We start from the raw sequence: 5,914 nt of genomic DNA, 5'->3' as shown, positions 1-5,914 counted from the left end.
CTTTCGACTTAGTTTTTTTTTGACTCTCTTTCGACTTAGTTTATTTTTTTTGACACTTTCGACTTAGTTGTTTTGCTTTTTATTTGATGGTCATAGAATTTCATATAAAATATTAAATAAAATTTTATAAAGAATGCAGCGGATCATTGTTAATTGCCTGTACGTTCGGCCATTGTTAATTGGCGAAGATGTTAGGTTCTTTTAAACCCTCAAAATTTTACTTAAATTGGATAAGTTTACTGAATAAATTATTTGACTTAAGGAACCATAATATGTGAACTAGGCACGACAACGTGGCGGGTCAGAGGCAAATTTTACCTCCTCACACTTGACTAATCGGAAAAAAGTACTGGATCTTCCCATTTTTCAGCGGGTGTGACATTTAGACACCGGTCCCCACTTGCAATGGTGTTCGTTCGGTTTTCCCCACCTGCAACGGTGTTCGGTTTTCCCCGCCCACACTCACACTGATTAAAATATATAAAATTATAAACTTAAAATCATATCTATTATAATTAATATAATAAAATAATTATTATTAAAAATAATAAAATTAAAAAATATTTTCTACATAGATGATATTATAATTTTTAATATTTTAAAAAACTATGTAGTATATTCAATATGTACATGTATGAAATTTCAAAATTATAATAATATTACTAGCGAGGCGAGTTTGAGTGCGAGGTGGAAACTTGTCCCCGCCTCCGAATTTTAATTTCGGGAAAAATCTGCACCCGCACCCAATCAATCTGCAGGTGTAGGCTATATTGTCATTCCTAATATGAACTGCACCCCTATTTATAGAGTATGTTTATCACATAAATTTCTTTTTTACAGTTAAAAAATTATGAGGGTGAGGATGTAAAGACCAAACATAAAACTTAATGAATAAGCTTATAACATCTATATTTATTCGAGTTTCCAACATAAAAGATATTTTTCAATAGTTAAATGATCGACAATCATCAATTCAGTGCTAATATGCTCGATAGCAATTGTTTGATCTTTAACGTGCTCTCTTATGGCTAAGTATTTGATATCGATATGCTTGCTTCGACTTCCTTTTTTGTTATTCTTAACCATAAACACTGCATCTGAATTGTCACAATACATCTTCAGTGGTCTTGAAATTGAATTCAAAATTTTCAACCCATAAATGAAACTCTTCATCGATACACCATGAGATGTGGCCTCAAAACAAGAGAAAAAACAACTTCCATTGTAGAAGTAGCGATCAAGTTTAACTTTGCATTTTTCCAAGAAACAACTCCACCGACTTGTTAGGAATAATGGCCTCTATTAGTTCAAAAATATGAGAATTATTAAACAGATTATCAAAGATCGGTAGCAGAATATATTCAGGAGCAAAGATTCACACAGTTGCAAATATTATCAATATATGAGAACAGAAACAATGCTTAATTCAGAATGTTAATCAATACAGAATTCACTAATTCAAACATTCAAGAATACACATTTATGCAATATCAAAATAAAGAGTAGGGATAAGAAACAAGTGCATCAAGATTTATACTGGTTCAGCTATTAGTTTGATAGCCTACATCCAGTCCTGAAATCCAACAAGATTTCAGCCTTTCCAATAGAATGATTTGAGAACGTTTTACAGATTGTCCAGCTCACTCAAAGCCTATCTATCCAACTCACTCACTTCTATTTCTATACCACCTAATCCTTGGAGTTAATCGCCTAACTCTCACAAGATCCCGGTGAAACTTCTTCTTGATGATCTTACACCAACAAAGATAGCTACCAGTTTCCTTACTGGATTTCTAGAACTTCAATTACAGAAAACTGTCTTTCACAAAGAATTAAAGAGTATCAAGAACTTTGACACAATCACAATATAGGATCTCACACAAAAGTATTTAGCCAATGAATATTTTGTGTGTTGTAAAAACTTTTCACTCAGAGTGTTTATCAAAGTTATTCGAAAGTTTTCTAAAAGTTATTTTTAAAAGTGATTGAATCTGCTTATATATATTCATAAAAACATCAGGACAATCGATTGCTCAATCGATTTTATAATATTTTAAAGCTAGCTAAATCGATTGCCCAATCGACTTTCGCATGTCTTGTTTTTCTTGAATCTTGAACATATAAGCATGAATCGATTTGCCAATCGATTCTTTTAATACATAAATCAGAACTGATACTATGATTGTATCAGAATCGATTGAGTAATCGATTATAGGTGTTTTGTTCAAACAACGAGATCAAAACAATCGATTGCTCAGTCGACTTCATAATCACAGTCATAATCGATTTGGCAATGAGCTGAATCCTTTCTGTAACTTAAACATTTAGCTTCAATCGATTCGTCAATCGATTGTGCTGATCACAGTGACTCAGACTTTTACGTCAACCGATTTTCCAATCGATTGTGCTGATCATAGTGACTCAGACATTTACGTCAATCGATTTGTCAATCGATTGTGCTGATCATAGTGACTCAGACATTTACGTCAATCGATTTGTCAATCGATTGATTCAATAAATGGCTGGTTCTGTGATTTGCAAAATCGATTGCTTAATTGATGTCCCAATCGATTTGTTGGATCACATAACTTATTCCTGATTAAAAAACTTTGTCACAATCGATTTGTCAATCGATTGATTCAATAAATGGCTGGTTCTGTGATTTGCAAAATCGATTGCTCAATGAATGTCCCAATCGATTGTCCAATTGATTGGATTAAGCCCAGAACTCAGGTTTCACTAAAAACCTTTAACTAATCGATTGCCCAATCGATTTACATAGTGAAAACTCTTGTTTGGAGTCAGACAATCGATTGCCCAATTGATCCATCAATTGACTTATTAGTTGATTGATTTATTTTCATTGGCAAAGACTTAAGTATGAGACCATAGTGATTAGTTTACTAAACTAACTACTATGACACCTAATTACACTACACATGCTTGCATCTTTTTCAAGCATATCCTCCAACTTTGGTTGATTCCTTGAGTTGCAAGCTTTTGTTCCAAGTGTATGGTGTCTGCTTGTTTGCCTGAAATGTTTCTCAATTCAAATCATTAGATCAATCAAATACTTCATATGTATTGTATGTTTGGGAATTAAATCAAAAACATGATTAGGGAAGCTCATGACTTACAAACTCCCCCTTTTTGATTTAATGACAAACACACAGTTTAACCTTGAGATCATTTTAAAATCTCCCCCTGAGTTTTGGAGTGTATGATACATTTCAAAAACATAAGCATAACATGTTATCATAGTACAAACAGGGTACATTATTATGTATCAGAATGCATTGTATCAGATATCACAAGTTAGCATTTAAACAGGGCAATATCACATCAGAGCTAATATCACATCAGTAAAATCATATCAGAGTATTATGATATCAAAGCATATCAGATCATATATCAGAGCATTACATGATAAAAAATATAAGTTCAATTTGATACCAATCATGTAATATCACAAGTTAAACCAATCTCCCCCTTTTGTCATTTAATACAAAAAGAAATTACTAGAGAGAGTTGATTAAACAAAAAGAAGCATAAGATATATACACACAAAAATTACAAAACAACATATCAAAACAATACTAGAACATTACAAATCAACAAAGAAACCAAAACCTAGTCAACTAAACTAGGGCTGTTCCTCATTATTATTAGCGGGAGAAGGAGAGATTGTTGTATTAACCTCAGCAAGTGTCTCCTCCCCATGAGGTTCAGAGCTATCTAGGTTGGGTGGGTTTGGATCTTCTGTTGCTTGTTGGCCAATCTCAACAATGTCTTCAAACGACATTTTGAGCCCCAAGTGCTCTTGGATTGCATCCACATATTGAACCACAGAGTTCAAAGTTGCTTGGAGCTTTCTAAGAGAGGCTTCCACCCTTGCATTGTGGGCAGCCTGAGATTCCATCAATTCCAACAGTTTATCCATAAGTTCAAATGGTGCTCCAGTTGGTTCAGTTGGTAGGGCACTTGGTTGGGCTTGATCAGCACTTGGTTGTGCTTGATCAGCAGTCGGTTGAGCTCTAGTCCATATGTTGTTTATGCGCTTCAGTTGCATTTGGTTAACTATGGATTCACCAAATGTGAGAGTGGTTTTGACAGATTCTTCATTGGCCACATAAACCTTGAAATGCCTCAGAATCTTCGTAACCAGTTGGGGGTAGGGGAGCAGGTGCTTGCGTTGTGCTGATTCGATCATATTCAGCAACACGATCCAAGCCCAGCTCATCCTGAGCTCCTTGTACAGTTCCCATAGTAGGATGATATCCAGCCGCTGTACAACTGCGTGATTTCCAGCGCGAGGTACTAACATTCGTGTTAGCACATACATGAGCATGCGGTGATGAACCTTCATCTGACCTGTTGGAAGGGATACCTTCTCAACAAAACCTTCGATCATCAGTTCCTGTATGGCCGTATGCCTGTTCACTGATGTTTCCCATGCTTCATCATCAAAGGCAGCTTTTGTCTTTCCATCAATGGTTTCACCATAGAATGGTAAACCAGTCAGCTTAGAGAATTCTTCAAATGTCATTGAGATTCTCTTGCCCTTTACTTCAGCAGCAAATCCAGTTTTTGTGAGCTTGAAAGTAGAATAAAAAGCTCTAATTAACCTTGGATAAATTTCCAGAGAACAAGAAAGGAAATCCACCAAACCATGAAATCTCAAGTGGTTTTGGAAGGTAAAACCATTTGAGTCAAAAAAATGTAAAATCCAGGGTCCTCGCCTCTTGGATTTTTCTTTTTGAGAAGGAAGAAGGAAGATCAGTTTCTTCAACAGGTTTGCCTTTGGGAGGCTGAACCTTCTTTGGTTGAGGGGAAGTCTTCTTCTTCTTCTGGGTAGCTCCCTTCATAGCATCCCCCATAAGTTTCTCAGTTGGAGGAGCTTTCCTCTTTTTAGTTGGTTCTTGAGAGGTGGCAACAACCTTCCCCTTGTCCTTAGCCAATACCTTATGAGTAGGTATTGAAACTCTTTTGGCTGGAAGTGAAGGAGGTTGAGGTGAGGGTGTTCTTCCACTTGATGTAGAAGATGAACCTAGTGAAACTGATTCAGAGGAAGAAGATGGAGGTCTAGCAGTTTGTTTAACTCTTGCCATAGTAGTTTGTAGATAGAAGATTGTTGAGATGATTGACTGAGAAGGATTAAGAAGCAGTAGAGATTGAGTATTAGTGAGAAAACTGAGAACAGAAGGTGAAAGTGGGTTGAGAAATCGATTTAGGGTTTATATAGAACTGTTCAGAATCGATTTCCCAATCGATTTTATTTCACTTATGGGTTTACCAAATCGATTGCCCAATCGATTAGGTTACCGTTGTTTGAAAAGTATCCGTTACACCCACTTCCAACGGCTATAATTTTTCTCAACGAACGTCTTCTAAATCGATTTCGAAATCTATTTCGTAATTGATCCTTCTTTACTAAATCGATGTCCAAATCGATTTCCTCATAAGTTCAGAAAACTTCAAATCTCAGCTTCGATTTCCAAATCGATTCACATAAGTGCAGGGCCAAAACAAAGCTGATCCAATCGATTTCCCAATAGATGCTCGAGTTTGAGGTTTGAAAACTTCTCAAATTTGTGAATGTCAGAACCAAATAATCGATTCTCCAATCGATTCTTTAAAAGATTTTCCAAATCTATAATCGATTTCCCAATCGATTGAGTTAATGCAAACTTCAGCAATCTGACTTCTGAGATGTGATAAATCGATTATGAAATCGATTCAAGTGTTGTGACATAGAGAAATAAAACACTAAGTACCAAAAATCGATTATGCAATCGATTATCGTGTTTCCAATTTGACAATTTAAAACACTGTGCATCATAAATCGATTATACAATCGATTTTGTAATGTAGTTTTCCTATCTGGCCACAGGATAATCGATGTAGCAATCGATTT

This window comes from Cicer arietinum, chromosome 2, assembly GCF_000331145.2.
Source record: "Cicer arietinum cultivar CDC Frontier isolate Library 1 chromosome 2, Cicar.CDCFrontier_v2.0, whole genome shotgun sequence".
NCBI lineage: Eukaryota > Viridiplantae > Streptophyta > Magnoliopsida > Fabales > Fabaceae > Cicer > Cicer arietinum.
Note: the sequence above shows the minus strand (reverse complement) of the source record.